The 25,760-nt window shown below is 35.0% G+C and overlaps 1 long non-coding RNA gene and 1 other non-coding gene across 2 annotated transcripts; both read left to right on the forward strand.

Moving 5' to 3' along the window:
* Positions 1-10,268: 10,268 nt before the first annotated feature.
* On the forward strand, positions 10,269-10,385 carry LOC125469810. The gene has a single exon (XR_007252080.1). It is a non-coding gene; the product is annotated as a U5 spliceosomal RNA (small nuclear RNA).
* An 8,182-nt stretch (positions 10,386-18,567) lies between these two features.
* LOC103965487 lies at positions 18,568-20,408 on the forward strand. Its single transcript, XR_670052.3, has 2 exons — positions 18,568-19,874; positions 19,992-20,408. It is a non-coding gene; the product is annotated as an uncharacterized LOC103965487 (long non-coding RNA).
* Positions 20,409-25,760: the final 5,352 nt, after the last annotated feature.

Raw genomic sequence — 25,760 nt, forward strand, 5'->3', positions numbered from 1 at the left:
CGAGTTTTGTTGATCTGGGTTGTTCAAGTTGCTGTTCAGTCTTCAATATTTATTATAAATGTTTCCCTGCTGCTGGGTATTAATACTCATTGAACGAAGGGTATGTCTTCTAAACATTGGATTGAAATTTGGATTTTGATCTATCAATGTCTCGAATATATTTCTTTCATCAGCATGCCTTGAATAACAAGCATCATGATTACGCTTATTTCTGCCTTTCAATCCCATGATTATGCGTTTTCTCTAACTATCTGTGGAAGAAAGTTTAACTTGGAACTGTTGTAGACATCACTTGTTTATGCAGAAAATTTTGATGAAGAATTGTTTGTTTGAGACAAATCCTTTATATTGTTGAGATGGCTATCCATGATTACATAACAATTGATTCCTAATGTTCTAAAAAACTTTTATTCTATATGTGCTTATCAACCTTTCGTTGTTAAGATTGTGTATATGGATAATAGTTTTGATTATATGATGTGCAATAAACTAAGGAAAGAAATCTGAAACCTTAAAAGTTCTTTTGTGATTTCATTGTCTTCTTCAGTGTCTGCAATATTAATGAAGACCCTCAATTTGGCTAAAATTCCAATCCTCACTGGTGGGGGAAATTATAAGAAGTGGAGAAAGGACATTAGTTTGCTATTAATGAGTTTGATATAGCAATTGACAATCTTAAGTCTGTTATCAATGATCAGAGCACTAGAGCTGAAAAAGAAAATTTTGAGAGATGGACAAGAGCCAATAAAGTGGCACTGTCTATCCCTAGAAAATGGTATAACTGATACAATTCGAGGAGGAATCAAGAAACATGATTTGGTTGTTGACTACTTGAATGCAATTGAAAAGAAGTTTAAAGAATCTGAGAAAGTTGAAGTAAGTCAATACATTTCTCTATTAACTAAATACAAGATTGAGGGTACTGGTTCTATAATGGACCACATTATGAAGATGATCTATGCTGTGAACAAAACTCAATTCAATGGATGTAAACATTGGTGAAAAACAGCTGATGATTCTTCAAGCACTTCCCAATAAATATAACCAATTAAAAGTTTCCTACAACATTCAAGATAAAAACTGGGACACTGATTAGTTCATAGCACAATGTGTACAAGAAGAAACTCATCAAAAGCAAGGGAAAGGCAAAGAAATTGAGGATGTCAATTTTGTGCAAACTGGAAACGAGAATAAGATGTTAAAAAATGGAGGCTCCTCTGGTTTTGGTAAGAATTCTAAATCATTTAATAATTCTAATAGGGGTTGTGAACTTAAGACTAGCTTCTGGTTGTGTTTTACAATTAAAGCATGTGCTCTATGTGCCAAAGATGAGAAAAAACTTAATTTCTGCTTCCAAAATTGTAAAAGATGGTTTTTCCTTTCTTGCTGATTTGGTTTTGGGAATTGCTTTTCTATCTAATAACTTTTGAAGGCTGAAGTAATTCCAAGATTAGATTTCCCTACTAAAAATGAGTGTGTTGATTGTTTAAAGGGCAAAAAGACTAATTTTAGAAAAATGGATGCTAAGAGAAGTCAAGGGTTATTACATACACACTAATATATGTGATCCTTTTCTAGTTAAAAATTTATGGGAATAGGTATTTTGTAAATTGCATTGATGACTTTTCTAGGCTCGGATATACTTTTTTCATTGGTGAGAAGTCAGATGCACTTAATTATTTTATTATTTATAGAATTGAAGTTGAAAAACAGTTAGGGAAGGTTATTGACATTGTTAGATCAGATAAGGGAGGAGAATACTTTGGAAGTACACTGAATCAGGGCAGCAAAATGGTCTATTTGCTCTCAATCTTAAAAAGAATGGCATTGTGGCACAATACACCACACCTAGAACACATCAATAGAATGATGTGTCAAAGAGAAGAAATAGGACTCTCATTGGCATGGTTAGGAATATGATGACAAGATCTAGACTACCTGGTTTCTTATGAGGAGAAACTTTGAAAACAACAAATTATATATTGAACCGAGTTCCCAGTAAGGCAGTTTCAACAACACCATTTGAGTTGCGGCATGGGAGAGTCCTAAGTTTTGTCTACTTTCATGTTCGGGGATGTGAAGCAGAGACTATATTTTATAATGCTAATGAAAAGAAGTTAGATCCCAGAACACAATTATGTTACTTTGTTGGCTACTCTGAGAAGTCAAAGGGTTTCAGGTTCTATATTCCTCAAAACCATACTCGGATCCAAGAAACACATAATGCAGCCTTTCTAGAAGATCAAGATGTTTCACATTTGTCAAGGGAAAATTTTATATTTGAAGATATGCATCAGATTCATGACAACCTTATAGCAATGGATTACACTCAGGTTCCATTATTTCCTCAAAAATTGTCACCTGCAATTGAAGATTTACGTGAAGAATTAGGGACTCATGTTGATAACATTATGGAGGTTGAACAATTATCACAGCCAGCAACATCAGTCCCACTTTCAATTGAACTATGAAAATCTACAAGAGCTCGAAAATCTACTACAATAAGTAACTACGTGTACTTAAGAGAAAGTGAGTTTGATATAGGTGACATTGATGATCCTCGTACATACACTCAGGCAGTTGAAAGTCCTTAATCAGTTTTATGGCACAATGCTATGAAGGATGAGTTAGATTCAATTTCAAAAAGCAAGTTTGGACATTGGTGGAATCAAATTTTGAAAAATAAGCCAATAGGTTGCAAGTGGGTGTATAAAACAAAAAGGGATGCTAATGGTAGAATTGAGAGATATAAAGCAAGGTTGGTTCCTAAGGGGTTCACTCAAAGATAAAGAATCGATTATAACGATACTTTCTCTACAGTTTCCTCTAAAGATTCCATGCGAGTTATCATGTCTTTAGCTGCCTATTTTGATCTTAAGTTACATCAAATGGATGTAAGGACATCTTTTCTTAACGGAGACCTACAAAAGGACATCTATATGAAACAACCTCTTGGATTTGTTAAAAGAGGGAAGGAAAATATGGTATGCAAGCTCAATAAGTCAATATATGGCTTAAAACAGGCATCAATGCAATGGTATTTGAAATTTGATCAAATTGTCTCTGCACAAGGTTTTGTAGAGAATAGGCTGGATGATTGCATATATATTACGTTCTCAGGATCCAAATTCATCTTCCTAGTGCTTTATGTTGACGATATTCTTCTTGCTAGTTCATGTCCACAATTGCTTCAAAGTACTAAATGAATGCTAAGTGATAATTTGAGATGAAAGACCTCAGTGAAGCACATTATGAATTAGGAATAGAGATTGTTCGAGATAGACAGAAGATGCTTCTTGGTTTATCTAAAAAAGGTTACATTGACATAGTATTAGTGAGGTTTAATATGGAAAGCTGCAACAATGGTCAAGTTCTAGTTACTAAAAGAGATAAGTTCTCGAAAAATCAGTGTCCAAAAACTGATTTGGAAATGAAGAAAATGCTTGTCTAAACCTTATGCTTTATTGGTTGGAAGTCTCATGTATGCAACTATATGTACAAGACCAGATATTGCCTTTATTGTTGGCATGCTAGGCAGGTTTCAAGCAAATCCAAGTGAAGCACACTGGGTGGCAGCTAAGAAAGTCCTGCGATACTTGCAGAAAACCAAAAGTTATATGTTAGGTGTATGTTAGCTGCAATTCTTTGGAACTTATGGGATACACTGATTCGGATTTGACTGGAGATGTGGATGATATAAAGTCAATAGGAGGTTATATCTTTATGCTCAATGGAAGGGCAGTTTTGTGGAAAAGTGCAAACAAACTGTCATTGCTACATCCACTATGAAGGCTAAATTTGTAGCTTGTTTTGAAGGTATGAAATAGGCAATTTGGTTGAAGAATTTCTTGACAAATTTAAAGATTGTTAATTCGATTCAGAAGCCTGTTAAGATGTTTTATGATAACAACTCGGTTGTATTCTTTGCCAAGAATAATAGGTGTACTTCAGCTTCAAGGTTGATGGATGTGAAATTTCTTAAAGTCAAAAAAGGGTAAAGAAAGGAGTTATTGAACTGCAACACATAAGCACTGCTATGATGCTTACTAGCCCCTTGACTAAAGCACTACCTATTGGAGTATTTAAAAAACATGTTTCTTGGATAGGAGCGCAAGAGGGTTTTGATCAATGGGAGTAATCAAGTGTGTTTCAAGAGCTTGGAATTGCAGCTATATGTGATTTCGAACAATGGGTGCAGTTCTGACAAGTTGAGGTTAATTTAGACATAGCTAGTTTGCTAGTTTGATTTTGTGTTTTTAATAAAAGTCTTGTCTCGAGACTCAGTGCTTTAGCTTTGAAGTATTGTAGTTCTAATGATGGACTGAGTTAGAAGTTAGATTCATTTGATACTTTGGAAAAACAGTTTGTTTTTTTTTTAAGTTTATATTTAAATGAATTTTATTTACTCATTAATGTGTTACGATCTTTTGAAAAGTAGGAGCATAATCTTGATTGTTTATATCAGCCTAAGTCATGAGTCACATTTGCATATTAGATACGTGTGAGCTTTGAATCAATACTGCATTTTGGTTATAGTCTGAGATTCTTGGTTTCTGTATTTTGAAATGTAATATGTTAGTCATCATGGTAAATCTTGAATAAGGCTATGTGATCAGTTCTTATAATTGGTGAAAGCCATGCCTGATCTTTGTCTCATGCTTAAGTGGGAGAATGAAATAATATGAACATGAGATTAGGTGACTGGCATTAGTTACTTGAAACCAATTGGTATAAGAAAGCCTTATAGGAATATGTATACTAGTTTTTGTCAATAGAGGATTTTGTTGCAATTATGAGCTAATATGGATTGGGAAAGCATTCGTTGTTTTCCATAAGGATTCTAATAGGAAATCCTCATTCCATTGTGAAAAGGGATATGTGTATGTATATATACAGCGATCTCTCCTCTTACAGGATTACGCTCTTTAAGAACTAAGCCCTATTCTTAGTTTGAGTAATTAGTATCCTGACAGAGAGAAAAATAGTTGTTGTGCATTCAGGTTGATCGTGGATAACCATGGCTGCATCCAATGGAAGTTCTTCAGGTTAGTATACTTCAACCCTATATGGATTGGTGTTTTGTATTTTGTTCAGTTGTGATTTGAGTAACTGAATCTTGTTTGTGGTATAGAGTTAACATATCAACCACCGCTTAACCGTGCACGTGGAAAACATGATACTCGTTGTCGTTATTTCATGGACACGCATGACCCTTAACGTCTTTTAAGCTTTTTTTTTTTTAATTTTGTTTTTCACCGAGGCCAACTACGTTGTGGTCATACTCACTAAATTCCAAGGCACAACATACGTACATCATAACTAGTGAACATTTCTGCTTCTCCTATTAAGATGTAGTCATGCACATCACATTCACATTACAGAAAAAAATTTTACAAATTTCTGCAATTCAACATTGAACTAGAAATTGTTCCATCCCAGTTTTGTAGCACGTCAAAACTTGAAATTTACTCCACAACCCATACGCCCCAACATGAAAATTTAACTTCTAAGTATTAATTCATCTTTACAAACAACCCATTTATTCCATAAATCATTGATGAAGGAACTTGGAACTAAACACCCTACCTTACAATGCATGTCGAAGCTTTAGTCGCCAGAAAAAATGAAACTTTCCGGCCAAAACAGAAAATACTGGTACAAAACCTAGCTCACTCTTCTCACCTATCTTTGGACTTCCCTCTCTTCGAAATCGGAACTCAGAGATCTGAGCTCAACCCAAAAACCTAGAGCTCATAGAGCTCTCTCAACATCCTTTTTTTTTTTTCCAAATGAGAACAGTGATGCAAGGGGTTGATGATTTTTAGCATTTATATGTGGGTATTTTCGTAATTTTGACTTTGTGCATGGTATGCATAGCTTGTTCATGGCTGGTTTGTCCTATTTATTTCCCAAAATTATGAAATTGTCCCATTTTAGGGTATGTCCCAAAAATAAATAATAGGTTCCAACCACTGTAAATTTCGTTAAGGTGTTGTATTTAGGATTGTGGCCTTTTTATATTTTGTCTGCTTCTAGGGTTTGGAGTTTAGGGTTTAAAATGATAACTTTTACCAACTTTCTTTGCACAAAAAGGAAAGACAAATAAAGGAAACAAGATTTTTACCAATCCAGTTTTAATTAACTAGTTAATTACTGGTTTGCAAGTTAGTATATTTAAATGAGAAATGTTATTAGCACTCCAAAAATCTCATTCTACATTCCACACAAGTGTATTTTTCTTTCCAAATATAGAAAGTTGGAGTGTAGAATGAGATTTTTGAAGTGCCAATAACAATTCCCTTTAAAATATAGAAAACTTCATTTTGATCTCTAAATAAGATTAACTTTTCAATAATATTGTATTGAAATGATCTCTAAATAAGATTAACTTTTCAATAATATTGTATTGAAATGATCTCTAAATAAGATTAACTTTTCAATAATATTGTATTGAAGATTAAAAACTAAAAATAATCATTTGACTCGCATCCATGTCAAATTATATAGTCCATGTCATATTTTATTATTTTTCTACAAATTTATTATATTTTTAGTATCCCTATATTGCCCTTAGGTGCAGATAAATTTTTTAATATTTTGGAGTCATTGATTCTCACTGTCTCTTTGCACTTCAGTTACGATTCAGCTTTCCATCTCCGGCGTCAATGAAGTTTTTCCCTTTTTCTCTGCTGATGACAATGTTCACGCTTCATTTCTATATATTGATCCCAAAAATCAGTTTCCATTTATTGGTTGGATTGTCTCATTATCAATGCATAGTAATCATCCTGATTTTCAAAATTCTTATATAAACTCTTGGGTCCAAAATCAAAGGGAAGCAGTTATTGTGTTATTGACTGGTGATCCGTGCATACTAGACTATTTTTCGTTCGGGTTTTCAGCACCAATTCCGACCAGTCCATCCATTCTAGGGTTAGTTAATGTTGTTCCTTATTTCTCTCAGATGTTTCAATTTAACTTTTTACAAATAGTTGAAGCATGGATTACCCTTGATCGAATTTGTGTTGGGGTTTACATGATCAATGCACAATGCACAATGCATATATTGTATTTGATGAATGCTCAAGTGAATTCTTTTTAAATGATCCCGCACATGCGAACTTGGTGGCATAGTCTTACTAATCTGTGCATCAGTGAGAGTTTTGATGGCAATTTGTACCAAATTCCTTAATATATCATAACATCAGTTTTACTAAACTGTGCACAATCCCTTCTCTGTATGTCCCTAGAGAAGGCATTGTGATTGATGATGCATTCGTATCTTGTGTGAACAAACTGTGTACCTATGCATTCATACATCTTGTTTGCTTTCTCGCTTTTTAGGTATTTCAGCAGCAGTATCCTTCTTAACTGAAGAAGCAATTTAGTTCAGAAATCATATTATGTACAGTACCACAAGTGAGGCACTAATAACCAAATTCAAACAACAATCATCTGTTCAACATAAGAAATACATTAAGTTGTCTGACATACTTTGTTTGTTCAGCTGCCTACTTATAATCCTTTTAAGTCGTTCTTGAGGACTATTTTCTCCACTGGTTGCTTTCAATTGTTTGTTTAGGATATTTGACCATTTTGTCTCATTCTTAGGTACACATGGTTAGTTCATTGCACTCACTTTTTTTTATGTTTTATTTGTTTGTAGGAGAAATGGAATTGGCTATCATTGGCAGATGTAACCACAATGCAAAGATCCCCATGTTAGACCTGTATTGTAGGAATGAATATTCACTTTTCCTCTTTCGTGCCATAATTCCTGTAACCTGTGGATTCATACAATATGGAAACGCATCATGGTTTACAAAATGATTGAAATGCATCAGGTATTACAACAAGATGGATTAAATAAGTCCTCATGTGGATTCAAACCTAATTAGTACTAACGGTACCAACTTTTTCATACCGAATTGTTCAGACCTACACTATAAACATAATTATTTGAAAGTGTGCCCAAATTGAGCTTACCAAATCAAACAGACCCAAACATCATAATGTAAGTAATTGAATTCACAACCTAATTGACCATACCAAATCAATTGGACCTAAACATACGAAACGTATCTATCTGACCGTACCAAATTGATTGGACCTAAATGACCGTACAAAAATTACCAAAAAAAAAAAAAAAAAAAAAAAAAAAGAGGATGGCATTGCACAGCCAGCAAAGACTAGGCCATATCCTCATTCCCTTCCCAACTAAGATGCACAATATACTATTTTTCAATGAGCTTTCATCCCCCTGCTTCACATCCTATTCTACTTGCAATTTTGCAATGTGTCAATCTCATTTATCTTTACGCTGTCTCAAATGAATTCTTTTTTTTTTTTTTTTTTTTTTTTTTAGTTTTGCACTCAATAAATTAAAATTGAGTCCAAAGATAAACGAACAGAACTAATTTGTATGTAGAGAAAATGACTGTAGAAAAACTATGTAGTGTACCTAACTAACCGTACCGAATGGAGATGACCTAATTGATCGTACCAAATGGAGAAGACCTAATTGACCGTACCAAATGGAGAGGACCTAAATGACCATATCGAATGGAGAGGAGCTAATTGACCATACCGAATGGATAGGTGATTCTAGGCTAATCTAGATAACTTGAAAAGGTTAATAGACTTAGAAATGCATGAAAAGCAATATAGCTTGATCGTTATGTCTAAACTTCTTCCTAATTGATTGAGTTAATGAGATAATCCTTCTATGTCTCACATGGCAAATAACTCAGTTAGATAAAAGTACTTTTGTGCGTAATTTACTATATTGCACATAACTTTTGTTTTGATTGCTTTTGTTTTTTACTTGACAATTTTAATTTAGTCTTTTCATCATCTTTTGATTGACAAATAAAGTTTTGTTAAAAGGCAATTTATATTATGAAAATGAGATGATTTTCCGTTAAATATGTATTGAAATAAGTTAAATATAAATTTGAAACTACGCAATTTGGATACAAATGCAAGTAGATGATGATATGAACCTTTATACCAAACAAAAAAGTATGACTTTGGCGTGTGTTTTTGTTTGTTCAACCTGCAAATTATTTGTTTGATTTAAATTTTCAAATTTCAACTAAATAGACAACGTCAAGACATTAACACTACTACAATATTAGCTTTAGTTGTCAAATGATGGTGGTGGTTTAATAAGCCATTATGTCGGATAAAAGATATATGACACATCATTCAATTAGTGTTAGATACAATAAAATCATGTCGGTTATATCTGACATAAATTCTTGGCGGTTATTTAGTGTCAGATGCAACCGTCATAAAATTTGAATTCTTTTTTTATTTATTTATAATATTTTAAACATATTCTGGTGGTTCTTAAGTTAGTGGTGGCGGTTATAACCGATAGAAATTGACTATTTTGTTATTTTTAGGCCAAAAGTGCCCCCGTGTGAGAGAAACCCTATCAAGTTAGTATATAAGCTGAGTTATCAGCTTCCCTTTTCTCATTGCTGCCATTCCTCATGTGCCGTTTACCCCATCTCTCTGCACTTTCTCTTGCAATTTCTTTCATTCCCCTTGCTTTCAAAAAAAATCTTACCTGCCTGCAATCAAAACCAAAGCTTATCCGTCTAAGTTGAAAGCATCCATCAGTTCTCTCTGGTTTCGTATTGCAGCTCCATATTCTGAAACCTGCAAATCTCAACACAGATCTGCCTTCATTTCTTCGCGGACCTAAGCCCAGCTCACCTATTTCAGCCGTCTCGGTTTGCCGACGCACAAAGGTTGGAAGCATCAATCTCGTTTCCTCATTAATTTCTTAATTCCAGCATAAATGCAATAGTGAAATTCGAACCTAGTATGTGAGCTTATGTTGTAGACGATGACCGGAGATGATGGCGAACACAAGGAACGGTAGCAACGTCAGACTTTAGATCTGCAGGAAAAATGAGTAGCGGCAACCACGATGTCCACAGATCTTAGAAATATATGTATGAATGCTCAACCCAGAATGAGCATGTTCTCTACATCCATATATCTAATAGTCTCCATTATACTCATGTATTTTAAGGAAGATGAAGTTGTTTGTGAGCTGTAAGTCTGGGATAAGATGCAAGTTTTTTTAGGAAGATGAAGTTGTCAACAAAGCATGTGATGTGATTAAATGGAGAAATGCTACTACCTCAAATCTCAACTTTAAACGTCATTAGTTAGCAAGCAAATCCCAACATACAAAACAATCCCTGCAAGAATGCGCCTACAAAAGAAGAGATCGTCGAAATTTGCAAACCAAGCAGCCGGGTGGTGAGTACAGAACGAACTTTTCTTTCACTTTTTACTAAAGAATACCGTGTGCGCACCACATTAAGTGGCATGTGCCATTTTTTGGAGGGTTTTCTCTCACAAAAGAAGCCCTACAATTTGGTACAACATAATGGTTCTCTTTGCGAAAGCTTAACTACATTTCTGGCAACTTGGCAATATACACATTAACTACATTTGATAACTTAGATTCCTCACCTAAAACAACCATTGAATGGGTCAAAAAGGGAAAGGAAAACTCGAATGCTCGTGCCTCTCTGCATATTAATGTTGTATGTATCTGACACGAGATACCCTGGTGGATTAAGACTTTTTCTGACGCACGCAAACATGTCGTCTCATTTTTTCGCCACTACAACTATTTCCTGTCGGATTTTACCTAATATCTGACAGTAATAACATTTTCTTGTCGTTTTTATTTGTGCCAGTAATGGGTAGTTTTGTAGTAGTGTAATATGACTTGAAGTTAGTTTTTCGTATGACTTTCTAGGCATCATGAGATCCTTAAGTGTAATACCTTGATAATTTTTAAATATGTGATTTAGTTATGAAATTCAAATTAATTGATGATTACGAAATCCAAATGAAGGGAAATGTGAAATCCCGTTTCTGGATTTTATTATTAATTATGTATTTTATTGTCATATTCGGAGTTACAACGTATTTATATTTATAGCATATATTTATTTGGTAAGTTAAAAAGATGAAAATGCCCCTAGTTGGCTAAATAGAATTATACGGGGACGTATTTTATTCTTATATATTTTGCCATATTACTTGGCATATTTGGATAGAGGTAGATCCCATAAGCGCGTAGGCGAAAGCCGTTCGTGAATCAAAGTTATAATAAAGGAGAAATTAACAAGCAAAGGCAAGGGTAAAATGGTAAAATTAAGCACATTTTCTGGAAGGCTCCAGAAAATGTGGGAGAAGTTTCCTTTGGAGGGAAGCCACGTGTGTGGTTGGCATTGGGGAAGAAAGAGGGAAACGAGAGAAAGGAGGGGGTGCCCAATTAAGAGGAGAGAAAATGAGGGAAATTAGAGAGAAGGAATGAGTAGCCAACCCGGGTCATCATTTAACCCGTTTCCAAATCAGGATTTGGTTCACCGACCTGGTTTCAGCGTTGTCTCGGCGATTTGATCATCGCCACCATCACTTCTGAACTTCTTTCGTCACGAACATCATCCTCCCAAATTTGGCCCGGTTTGATCACGATTTCAGGAGAAAAGAGAAATGGATCCATGAGGGTTCTGAGTTTCCCGACGATGAATTCGTCATCTCCGATCACCACCATACCCACCACCACCACCAATTGACTCCCCTTGAACCCAGGAGCAAGGCCCAAACACTAGTTAGGGCGTTGGAGCATCAATGGAGACAAATCGACAACCACCCATTTCTAGGGTTTCCGACGGATCGAGAGCAGTTTCAGGTGTTTCCTGGCCGAGTTGGATTTTGGCCTAGGTATAAAAATTCTTCCTCCTGTTGTGTACTACAAATTTGTGAAGTTTAGTAATTTTTGGAGTTAGTCGGAAAATTGGTTTCCATTCGCTGAAAACCACCGTGTGCGATGACACGTGGCCAGTGGGCCAACTTTGCCATTTTAAGCTAAATTCAATATTTTGATTTCATATTTGATATTCGCTTGATGTGATTCGATTGTTTGAATCTAGTATTGAACATATCCGCCACTTGAACATTTTTAGTAAACAATTTAAATTTGACGGCGAACTACAAATAGCTTGATCCTATTCGAGGGTACGTAAGTAGTCTAACGAGGAGGTTAGATGCAGCCATAAAGTAATCAAAATAAATATTGTGAATGATTGTAATATAAGGAAATTTATTTTGGATAATAGCGTAAAATTAACCATGACTTTATGTTTGGCCTATCACCGTGATTAGCTTCCGAATAAATTTTTGAGTCGGTACATTAAGCCTTTGCTTGGTTGATGAAAAAGTGAAAGAAAAACATCGTTTTATTTGTGTTAATTAAGCAGCCACTAGTTTCGCCTGATGAATTGTTTGAAACTTTGAATTCTTCAATTGCACTGTATCTATTGAGACTGAAACTTTGAATTCTCTCATGCTTTCTTTTTCACAAAGCATGGAAGACTTTTAGCAACATTTTTTTTTCTGTGTAAAAAGAAGACAAAGACTTTAGTACGTTGCCAACCTAGATTCAATTACCTGGTATGCACGTTCGTGTATTTAATCTACACTATTATTAACAGAACATACCTTGACGGTCCTATTTCTAAAATAGCATTCACGTTCTCATTTTGTTTTACTCTTAATTGGGGCAGCGGGATATAATAAAGAGAATCAAATGATAATCCTTCGGTAGAAAGCAACTAACACATACTAGAATTCACTATGAAAAAAGGGAAAAAACTCATATTTATTGAGTAATAGTCGAAAGATTACAAAACATAAGGCCAGCCTATTTATAATGTAACTTAACCTTAGAAACCCTAGGAATTCAAATATAAAAGGAAAAAAAAATAAAATATAAAAAAAAAAAACCTAAAATATTAAAATCCAAATTAAACATGGTAAACAACATAATTCACCCACCCTTGTTGTATAACAAGTCTTGTAAATCTCGTCTTTCTCTTAGAATTCATATATTAGTGGTCCAAACAAACATAACAAACCAAAGTTGCGTCAATCTAGATAATACGAAAAGTCCAAAACATCAACTTTCGGGATATGACAGCTACAAATAACCTATTACCATGTGAATTACCAATTTTCCAATCACTTTTTTTTATTGATCACGCTTCCTTCTTAAATTTCACTGATGTGAAATAACCTAATTTCTTTCCTATATCATTAACAAATAACATTTACATAATAAAGAGAAAATAGTAATTTAGCATAATATTAAAATAAATTAAACCTTTTTTCCATTTGTTTCAAATTTCTATATTCTCCACATGTTTGCATGTTTTGAATTGCTAGTTTGTTTATACATATAAAGTGAGAAGACAAAAATGATGAAGCTTTCAAAAGTCGTAAAATGCCTTATATTTTTAATGTTTTAAAGAATACAATTAAATTAAAAAGGAAAAAAAACTGTTAAAATACAAAAGCCAATACAAAATAAAACAACTTCACGGAGAGGAGGGAGTAGTTACTAACACATGGCTATTTTTATTTTTATTTTATTCTTTTAAAATGTAAGTTCAGTTTTTTAATTAATAAAATAAAATGTAAAAAAGTAAATTGTTACACGCAAAAGCATGTGATAAAAGGCACTGTGTCTCTGTGTGTGTGTGTGTGTGTGTGTGTGTGTGGCTTTACGTGAATGTGCAGCAACTTGCAAGCTTAATGCTTTCCGCCTTTAAAAGTCAAAATTTTAATCATAAGTAAGTGCTTATGCATGCATGTAGGTGCTATCACTCCTTTCATACAGATCACAATTTCAATTCATGTGTGCAAAATTCTTCTTTTCATGTGATTTGCAGGTAAGCATATAAGATTCCTTAACACTGTAGGAAGCCCATCATTGCACTTAAGTCGCTGTAAATGTGATCTTTTTAATAAACGAAAACTAATGAAATTTATTTGAAAACTTTGAGTTTTAATGATAAGGATAAAATAAAATGTAAAGTGAATAGTACCAGGATTGACTTTTTAATGTAAAAATATGATTTTTCGTTAAAGTAAACTGTAACGAGAATTTTTCGTTAAAATTCCGTTTTAATAAATCAAGTTTGAAATGTTGAAAAAATGGTCATAAAAGTATTAATATGACTGATTTGAACATTGATAGAACTAAAAGCAATTATGAACCTACAATTATTTAAACCGAACATTGCAAAGTATTTGCTAAATTTAGTCACCAGTCCTTCAAATATTAGCAAATAAATTCTCACATGCAACTAATCCCTCCACAAATAATCGGACAATACCTGCAAGTTTTAAACATTTGCAGTCATAATCTTCATCATCTGCGCAGGTAACTTTGTCTTCAACCTTCCCATGCATTCTGTTGAATTCAAAATTAACGAACTTTCTTACGACAGCAGGACAAAACCACAAGATCTAGATCATATTACCAAACCCTAAAGATGAGAAAATACTAGTTTTATTGGTCAAAGTTCGCAAAGCATGAATGAATTCTACCAACCTTTTTTATGTATGAATAAAATAATTAAGACAAAAAGAAAACAATGTTAGGGAAAATATATTCAATATGCAATAGACTGATATCAACAGACTAACGAAAACAATGATATAACAGTACTTATATTACTATATAACAACTATTCCACTATACCAGATACAATATGTTATAACAATGAAATCGTTGACACAAACAAGAAAATGATGTGAATCGAAACAAATTGACTTGTTGAGTAGACAGAGTCTTGCGAATTGACAATGTCAGACATAGTTTTGCCCTTCTTTGTGCTTGAAGTTCAATGAATATCTATCTCCCAGGTTTCCCCTATCAAGATGTAAATATATAACCCCCACCCCCACTAAATTATTCAAATTTTACATCAGGGTATTATGGAGTTTAGTTTGGGACCCACAATTTTACTCGATTTGTGTTAGTAAATGCATTTCGAATCTTTGGCAGGAAGTGTTGGAATATAAAGGTTTTCGCCTAAGTAGGTCAAAGACAGAGTATATAGACTACAAATTCAGGGGGGATGGGGGTCCAAGTGAGATAGGGACGAGGATTGGAGATTAGGAAGTACCAAAGAGTGAACGCTTTCGTTATCTTGGACCTATCTTGCAAAAAAGAATGGAAAATTGTATGGAGATTTCAATCATAGAATACAAGCTGGATGGATGAAGTAGAAGATTGTATCAGATGTGTTGTGCTACAGTTATATGCCACTAAAACTCAAGGAAAAATTTTATAGGACGAAAATAAGGCCAACACTAATTTATGACTCGAAATGTTGGCTAGTCAAGCTTCAGTACGTGCAAAAAATGAGTGTAGCAGATATGAGAATACTTCATTGGGTGTGTGGGCACACGGGAAATACATGATTAAGAACGAAGATATACGAGGTAAAGCAGGAGTGGCTGATTGAAGACGAATTGGGAGAAAATTGGTTAAGGTGGTTTGGACATATGAAACGAAGACATACAAATGATGCAAAACGAAGCCCATTGACGTTCTGTCATATACCCAACCCCTTTTAGTAGGATAAGGCTTTTTTATTGTTGTTGTGTTAGTAAATGCATGTGTAGTATGAAATTGGAATAATTTCAATGCTCATACTTTAGTAAACACAATAAAGCCAAAAATTGAAATAATTTCAATATTCATTTCATGTAAGTTAAGATATCATAAATGTCTAAAGGTATAAGATAGTGTTATGCACACACCAATTTTTACTTAGGAAAACTAATAAAAAGGGTTTCAAAACTTTAAATTTTAATCAAAAGCCATTCTACAACTTTATTTAACGATAAGAACAAAAGAAAGAAAAAAAAATACAAAAGAAAAATCCAATTAAAAGCTCGTGAAAAACAAGTGGGTATACCAAATCCTAAACGCCTCCCAGCATTGTCTTGAACCCAGATTATCAGAGAACTCGATATTAGAGCACCGATGTTGATAGAAAAGTAAAGCCAGTTGAAGAAGGATCCTTTCTTTACTCTTTCCGTTTTATCTGTATCATAATCCACACTAAAAGACGAAGGAGTAGGATTATCTCCCCTCTTATTCCCATCCCCTTTCCTCTCCTAATTTCATCTCACAAATAGGTTTTTGTCTTCTTCTGGGTATTAAAAAAATAACACAAAACGTTGACATGGCTTAAACGTAACCGTTCAAATAAGAGAGGAGGGAAGAGGAGAAAGACTAGGAGGAAAGAGAATCCTACTCCAAAGACGAAACACGTGGCTTGACAGATAAAACGGAAACACATGGAGTGTTCCCAGAGCAATCCGATGGAGTCCAAAGAAGAACACTCTATGTGGTACTGAGAAACGGAAGGACATACCGAATCCACACATCATGGAGGCTTCAATGCGGGAACTGATGCAAAGAGAGTCAAAGTACCCATTCCCTACACCAAATAATAATTAGTGAACAAATCAGTAAATTTATATGCTCTAATCCCCAATACATATACATATATACATATATACATATATATATATATATATATGCATGTAAATGAGATGAAATTCAATAAGCACCCAAAAAATTGGAAGAAAACGCAAATTTGTATTTGTATTTACAATGAAGAACACCCCATATGCGTGCATGAATATGTGTTCAGTTTTAAGAATAGTGTAGTTTCCGAGTTCAATTTTAGAAATAGGTTAATATTCGTGCTTAGTTTCAGAAATTATTAGTCTTGAGTTTTCAAAAATGGTATTTAGCTTCAAAAATAGTGTAGTACTGTTCAATTGAAGAAATAATGTAGTACCGTTCAGTTTCAAAAATACTGTAATACCGTTCAGTTTCATAAATATTGTAGTACCGGTCAGCTTCATAAATAGTGTGTGTGAATGACGAGGAGTCCTGCGTTGCAGGTTTATTACTTTTTTTATTATTATATTAAACTTTTGTCTTTTTCATTAAAATTAAAGTCAGGATGATTTTTTGTTCAAATAAATTTAAGTCATTTTCATTAAATAAAAGAGAATTGTTATTAGCACTTGAAAAATCTCATTCTACACTTCAAACTTTCTATATTAGGGAAAAAATACACTTATAAGAAATGTATAATGAGATTTTTAGAGTTCCAATAACATTTTCCAAATAAAATTATATGATGATTTCATTAAAGTTCGGGAGGTGAGGCCGGAGGTGGAGTGAGATGGGCTCCGAAAGTCTAAAACATGAGCTCATTTCAAACTTTTTGGGCCAAGCCTTTTTACCTTTAGGCTTCATATAGACCTTCTTATTTTCTAGGAAGAAGGCCACCCGAACTAAAATAAACTTATGGCTTGTAAGCATGGGTCTTTCGCAAAATAAATTTAATTTTTTTTTTTTTTATACAAGGCTAGGTCACAATGAGTCATATGAACTTGTAAGAGCCGAATTTGAAATTTCTCGCTTAAAAATAGAAACGGAAAATTTTTTGAAATGTCATATGAATTTGTACATATTTTTCAATTTGTTATATAAATTAAAATTTTGCAATTTGTCATCTTATCCTAACTCCATTAAGTTCTTCATCCAAAATAAGTCATGTGTGTGGTACATGACTCGTGTTCAGGGTTATTTATGTCATTTTGACACTCCACATCCTTCTAGTAAGTTGCATTTGATCAAAACAATTCTAGGGTTTCTTCATTTAGACATTTTGTTAATGTCAATTATTATTATTATTATTTTATGAAGACAAGGTTGTGAACTTTAAGCAATCTTTCCTCAGTATTTGGTGTTTTTGATTTTGAACATAATTAAGCAATGGAACAATATTTTTATATGGTAACAATAAAATGATCATATGCATTGCATTCTCGTAGGGTTGCTCAAAATATGCTAAGATACACAAGTGGGTGTGTTCAGTTAGTATGTCATGAAATCGAATTTTATATGGACTTTGTTATATGAGAAACGGGTGGAGGTTTAGTGCCAAAATTGGAGCTGTAGATGCATATATGTTGGTCGAATACAACGATCCGCATGAATACCATTGAACACAAAATTTAGAAGGTTTTACTAAAGAAAAATAAAGAACTTGTAAAAAGATCTTAAAATAGTAGAAATAAACCTAAACACAAGTCATGTGGGACGCACATGACTAATTTTGGCTGAAAAACTTAATGGAGTTAGGATAAGATGACAAATCGATGATTTTCAGAAAGTTGATATGACAAATTGCTTAAAATTTTAGTTTATATGACAAACTGAAAAAGGTGTACAAGTTCATACGACATTTTAAAAAATTTCCAAATAGAAATAAATATCATAGACTATAATAATAATGGTTGTAAGCATTGTTCTACTAAATGTAAATATAAAAAGAATTTCTTTATACAATAACGTGTCTATCTCTGTTATCACATTGCTGTAATCATGTGCTCATTTGTTGAGAAATATCAACACAGTTGTATACATTCGGTGGAAATTCCCCGGAACATTTTCTAGCCAATTGATTGAATAAGTTAATGGAAAAGCCAATGACAAAAACAAAAGAATGAGTGCATAAGGAAACTAAGGTCTCTCCTTGAGTGAGAGCAGCAACAAAACTAAAGTTTCTCCTTCAGCCGCCGGCGCTATTTCAGTTTAGGGCCGGTGGCAACCCCTTCTTTTCCTCTTTGCCTTCTCTTTTTTTACTTTCTGTTACTTTCTCCCTACTCTCCTTCATGTTCTGCTTTGCCTTTCCATTGCCTCTTGCTGCCTCAGATCCGATCTTCCCATTGCCTATCCATCCATCTGCATATCTACCTTCCATCTGCTTGTCCTACATCCATACCTTCATTTGCATGCCCCTCTTCTGTCTTCCATGGATTTCATCTCAGAGCCGTTCTGCAATCACTTTTGACAGCGATTTGGTGCGGTCCTCCTATGAAATGGTGCGTAAAGTCCGATGTTCACACCAGCTCGGGTGGCCACACCACCACCTTTTCTCTGTCTGCCTTTTTTGACAGTGTTGCTAGTGGTAATTCCACGAGCTTCTTTGGTTTTCCTAACCTGGTGGTCGCTATCTACGAGATGCTCTCTGATGGAGGACAGAATCTACTTTCTTTCCATCTCTAAGGTGCTATTTGGTTGGGCTTTCGGCAAGTGGTGGCTTTACGATGGCGTCAGTAGAAAGGAAGTTGTTTGGGTTTATTTCAGTGTTGTTTTGTTTTGGGCTCTTGGGTTACTTTCAAGGTCCATTCTTTTGCATGTGTTGTTATGGTATATGGGCCTTCTATTACGTAATTGTTGTGCTTTGTTAATAAAGTAACTTAGGCCAAAAAAAAAATAATAATAATGAAAAAGGTTTGAAAACTTTGAGTTTTAACAACAAGAATAAAATAAATAGTACTAAGATTAACTTTTTAGGGTAAAAATATAGTTTTTTTGTTAAAGTGAACAATACCAGGAGTTTTTCGTTAAAATTCTTTAAAAAAAAAAATGAAAAGGAAAGTGCTGAAGTTATTTACCTTTCAATTTTCTTTTAGTCGGAGGAACTTAATTGGGCCTGAAGTAACAAAATACTGCATTGAAATCAAACTTGATGATCCCTCAGAGTCGGAGGCATCATCATTTGCAAATGCAAAACGACCCAAGATCTCCACTTCTTGTAGTAAATATGGGCGGGATTATTAGGAAACCTCCTGAAGAAACACACGCACACTGTGGATGTGACATGGATAAATATTCAACGCAAAGAAAATTGAATGGCATAAGCAATCCGACGGAGGCCATTGACATTCTTCAGATCTCGAAGTCGGAGCCACAACCATCCATCAGATCAGATGCGGGTGTTCCTGCTCTTAGACTCGTCGTCCCCAATCGCCATAATCCTCTCCGTCATCCTCTTCCTTCTCCTATTTCGCTTTGCTATCCTCCTCTTCTTCCTCGTCCTCATCTTTTTTCTCTGCGCAGACCTCGTCCACCTCCTCTTTCATCTTTGATTTAATGGTTACCTATTCTCAAAGTAAAATTTTGATTTTTAGTATTTTTATCAGTTTGAAGTGATGGGTGTCTCTTAATTTACAGTTGTGAATGGAATTTTTATTTATTAAGTAATCGGTTTTTGGTTTTGGATGTGCAGGTGAGGCTGGTGATAAAGGGGAGAGTGCAGGGTGTGTTTTACGGGGACTGCAGTGTGGGGAATGCAACTGAATTAGGCTTGAAAGGTTGGGTTCGGAACCGGATTGATGGATCTTTGGAACACTGCTTTCTGGGAACCCTGATGCAGTTAAAGAGATGGAGCAAAGGCGTCGCCGTGGTCCTCCATCTGCAGTAGTCACGGGGCTCGAGGTTGACAATCTTGCTTGCTTTATGCTCCTTAGTTTGGAGGAATCTTAGGCTTTAAGGGGTTCTTAATATTAAGGGGAATACTGTAAATTAATCTGTTAAAGATAAGACTTAGAAATTGTCATTACTACTGTGTGTAAATGTGGTGTATATATATTCAAAATGTAATGTTATATATTTCTTTAATCAATGAAATCATATATTTCTAACATGGTATCACCTGCCTCTGTCTAGCGACCCGATCCAAATCACACTTCCCTCCTTCTGTAGTTCGAATTTTCATCCTCTTCAATTGGATCTTCATCCTTTGCTTGCCTCTGCAAACCCTAGGTCTTGGAAATGGCCACCTGCTTCTTATTCATCTGATTCTGCAGCTTAGATTCATCCTTGTCCAACCATGAATCCAAGCCCTAACACCTCTAATACTACTTCAATCTCTTCTATTACGATTTAGAATATTGGATCTATGGTTTCCATTGTTGAACTATAAGCCATGAGCTGATTAGTATTAGTAAATAATCTTGTATTTAATTGTGTATCCACTTGTGCTTAGAATTGCCAAGTGTAAGACCAAAATATGTAAGGTCATGAGTGTCATGTGTAATGATCCTAGCCATTAGCTAGATGAGTGGCTGTGATCGGTTTCTAGAAAGAATGATCTAGCTTAGCTTTGTTAACTGTTTTATTCCTCTTGCACGCCTTGTGTGAGAGAGAGATAAAAATACAATCAATGAAATCAGTGAAATTCTTCTGTGATTTGCAAAGACAATAGTAGCTATTTTTCTCATAAAACCTTTTCTAGTGCATTCATCTTCTTCCTTTCGAATTACATCAACTCACACTAACATGGCCTCAGAGCCAGGTTCGATTCTCTCTAGCTGGGCGTAAACTGTAAGATTGAAACGTCGCCGGAACTAGGAAAACCGAGCTTCAACAAAGCTCATCTCAGTCTGATAGAGATAATCGAAGTTCATTGGGTGATTTAAAAAAAAAGCCACGAGTTTTTGATACATCAGAGCTCACAATGGCCGGATCTAGAAGTTCAGAAGTTCGAACTCCGATCTTCTCCGGCAAGAACTACAAGTTCTGGAAGATCACCATGACAACGATTTTCAAGTCACATGGACTGTGGAAATTGGTAGAGAAAGGGATTACACTCCCGGATGATTCGAAGAAGAAGAAGAAGGTTGATTAAACTGAAACAGTTGATGACGATGATGAATAGACTGCTAGATGCTCATGAAGGATGCTAAAGCTCTCGAGATTATTCAAAATGTTGTGTCCGATCAAATCTTCCCTTAAATCACCAACGCAGTTTCATCCAAAATGGTTTGGGATCTGTTGTATGGTGAATACCATGGTAGTGATCAGATACGATCGGTTAAACTTCAAAACTTAGGTGTGAGTTTGAATATGCTAGGATGCGAGATGGTGAATCTCTGTCTAGTTAGCTTACTCGGTTAAATGAGATAATCAATCAAATGAAAATATTTGGAGAGACACTTTCAAATGAGAGATTAGTGCAAAAGGTGTTAATTAGTCTGAGTAAAGCTTATGATCCTATATGTCTTGTGATTGAAAATACTAAATGCCTTGAAACTGTTGAGCTACAAGAAGTGATTGCAATTTTGAAAAGTCAAGAGCAGTGTTTTGATTTACACTCTTCTGATGTAACTAAGAAGGCATTTGCCGCCTTATCTGTGAGTAATGGACAAAATAAGAGTAATCACAATCTAGTAATTACCAGGCACAGAAAAGCTAGAATGCAAGGGGTAAGAAATGGGATTCAAAGCCAAGGTTTCAACAAAAACCATTTGGCACACCTACATAGAATTTGAACTCATCACAGACTATGGGTCAAGCAGGTGGAAAACCGCAATGCAAAGTGTGCTCTAAGTTTCATTTTAGAGAGTGTAGGCATAAGGGGAAACCAAAATGTTATAATTGTGATAAATTTGGTCATTGGGTCAGAGAATGCACTGCAGGAAAGATTGTGCAAAAGGCAAATTCTGCAAACCAAGTGGAAGTGACAGGGAATCCGTTCTATGCGAATAGTGCAATCTCAGAGACAAATGTTAATGGTAATTGGTACATAGACAATGGTTGTAGCAACCACATGACAGGAAATGCTAACCTCTTTGTTGATATAAGAACAAATGTTGCTGGAAAGGTGCAAATGCCTACTGGTGTGTTAATAAATAATGTTGGAATGTGTTCATTGGAACTTGACACTAACAAAGGGAAGAAGTACATTAGAGAAGTCATGCATTTGCCAGGATTGAAAGAAAACTTGCTGAGTGTTGGACAAATGGATGAGCATGGATATTATCTATTGTTTAGAGGAGGCATGTGTAGTGTATTTGATGGACCTTCACTTGACAATATTGTCATCAAGGTTAAGATGAAGGAAATTTGATGTTATCCTCTTTCTCTGTTGAAAAGCAATCAATTTGTTCTGAAAGCTAGCATAGACCATTCTACTTGGACTTGGCACAGAAGGCTAGGTCACTTACATTTCAAGGGGCTTAAACAACTTAGAGAGAAAGATATGGTGCATGGTCTTCCATATCTGGAAGAAACAACCTAGGTGTGTCAAGGGTGTCAGTTTGGAAAACAACACAGAGATTGTTTCCAAAAGAACAGGCATGGAAAACAAATTATCCCCTGAAACTTATTCATGTTGACTTATGTGGTCTTATGCAGAATGCATCTATGGCTAGAAACAGATACTTTATGTTACTCATTGATGACTGTACAAGGATGATTTGGCTGTATTTTCTCATATATAAATTTGATGCATTCAATTGTTTTAGAAAGTTCAAGTCAATGGTGGAACTGCAAAGTGGCTTCAAAGTTAAATGTCTAAGGAGTGACAGAGGTGGAGAATTCTTATCATTTGAGTTTTCTAAGTTCTGTGAAACTTAAGGAATCCAAAGGCAACTTACAAAGGCCTATATTCCCCAACATATTGGAGTAGTGGAAAGGAATAACAGAACTATGATTGAAATGGCTAAAACAATGCTCCATGACAGGGGTTTGCCATACTTTCTTTGGGCAGAAGCTATGCACACAGCTGTGTATATTCTAAATAGATGTCCTACAAGAGCACTTGGAAATATAACCCCTTTTGAGGCCTATAGTGGCAAAAAACTAGGTATAGCACATCTTAAGATCTTTGGTTCTTTGTGCTATGTACATGTGCCTGCTGAGCTAAGACAAAAGCTAGATGCAAAAAGCACCAAGGGTGTGTTTGTTGGCTATGCAACCTATGAAAAGGGATATAGAGTTCTTGATCCAATTTCCAAGAAACTTATTCTATCAAGAGATATTGTCTCCGATGAAAAAGCCTCATGGAATTGCAAAGAATATCTTCAATAATCTGTGACAATGTTTGATGCTGAGAAGCAACTTAATATGTGTCCCAAAATTGAAGCTAGTGGAAGTGAAACTACTCTATCACCACATGTGTCTCTATCTCCACACGAGGAAAACATATGTTCAATTGGTTCTAACTACATCAGTACTCAATTAATTTCAGATGAATCTTCAAAAAGTATAAGTAAAGATGAAAGGAGCACTCAAGCTTATGATCACACACCTCTGAAATGGAAAAATCTTGATGATATTCTTGCTCAATGCAATCTGTGTATTATGGAGCCAGAAAAATATGCAGAATAAGCTCAAGATGAATCCTGGTTAAAAGCAATGCATGATGAGTTGACCATGATTAAAAAGAATGGCGCATAGGAATTAGTTGATAGACCAACAATGCATCCTGTTATTGGGGTTAAGTGGGTTTATAAAACCATATCGAATCTGGATGGCACAGTCTTAAAGAACAAGGCAAGGTTAGTTGCCAAAGGTTATGCTCAGAAACTTGGTTTGGACTATAATGAAACTTATGCTCCAGTGGCTAAACTGGACACTATCAGAACCCTCATTACATTAGCTGCTCAAAAGAACTGGAAGTTGTATCAGCTTAATGTTAAATCTGCCTTCTTAAATGAAGTACTACAGGAAGAAGTATATGTAGATCAACCAGAAGGATTTATAGTGCAAGGCAAGGAAGATAAAGTGTATAGGCTTCATAAAGCCGTCTATGGACTGAAAAAGGCACCTAAAGCCTGGTATGGAGAAATTGATACCTATTTCTCACAGTGTGGTTTTCGAAAGAGTCTTAGTGAACCAACACTGTATATCAAGTCAAGGGGAGAAGAAGATATCATAATTGTTTCTATCTATGTAAATGACATTGTCTACACAAGTAGTAGCATGGAGATGTTGAAAGAATTCAAAGAGGACATGATGATGAAATATGAGATGACGAATTTGAGTCTACTCTACCATTTTCTAGGTATGGGAGTCATTCAAACTAACTCCAACATCTTTATTCACCAAAAGAAGTATGTTTTTTCTCTGTTGAATAAATTTAGGTTGAATGAATGCAAATTTGTGACTACACCACTGGTAGCAACTGAAAAGTTAAGCAAGGATGATCGAAGTGGTCCAGCAAATGAAGAATAGTATAGAAAGATTGTGGGGAGTTTGCTGTATCTCACTGCTACAAGACCCGATGTGATGTATGCAGCAAACTTGCTTGCTAGGTTTATGAATTGCCCTACAAACAAACATTATGGAACTGCCAAAAGAGTCCTCATGTACATTAAAGGAACACTAGACTATGGTCTGGAGTATGTGAAAGGTAAAAATGCTATGTTGATTGGTTTCTGTAATAGTGACTGGGGAGGATTAATGGATGATAGCAAGAGCACCTTAGGGTATGCTTTTTCTTTTGGTAGTGGGATTTTTTCTTGGGCTTCAGTTAAATAAAACTGTGTAGCACTCTCAATTGCTGAGGCAGAATACATTAGTGCTTCAGAGGCGACTGCACAAGCAATCTGGCTTAGGGTTATGTTGGAGGATTTTGGAGAACTTCAAACTGAAGCAACTCCATTGCAGTGTGACAGCACGTCTGCAATTGCTATCACAAAGAATCCTGTGTTTCACCAGAAGACTAAGAATATTGATCGAAGGTATCACTTTATCAAGGATGCTTTGTAAGAATGAATCACTGATCTGGTTTACTATCCTACAAAAGAGCAATTGGCAGATATCTTCACAAAGTCATTGGCTAAGGATTGATTCAACTATCTCAGAGATTTGCTTGGAGTCAAATCAGCTCAAAACTTAAAGGGGAGTGTTGAACTATATGCCATGAGCTTATTAGTATTAGTAAATAATGTTGTACTTAATTGTGTATCCATTTGTGCTTAGAATTGCCAAGTGTAAGAACAAAATATGTAAGACCATGAATGCCATGTGTAATGATCCTAGCCATTAGCTAGATGAGTGACTGTGATCAGTTTTTAGAAGGAATGATCCAACTAAGCTTTGTTAACTATTTTATTCCTCTTGCACGCCTTGTGTGGGAGCGAGAGATAAAATGCAATAAATGAAATCAGTGAAATTCCTCTGTGCTTTGCAGAGAGAATAATAGCTATTTTTCTCATAAAAACTTTTCCAATGTATTCATCTTATTCCTTTCGAATTACATCAACTCACA

The sequence above is a fragment of a genome, unplaced genomic scaffold, assembly GCF_019419815.1.
Source record: "Pyrus x bretschneideri cultivar Hongxiangsu unplaced genomic scaffold, Pyrus_bretschneideri_v1 Contig45, whole genome shotgun sequence".
Lineage (NCBI taxonomy): Eukaryota > Viridiplantae > Streptophyta > Magnoliopsida > Rosales > Rosaceae > Pyrus > Pyrus x bretschneideri.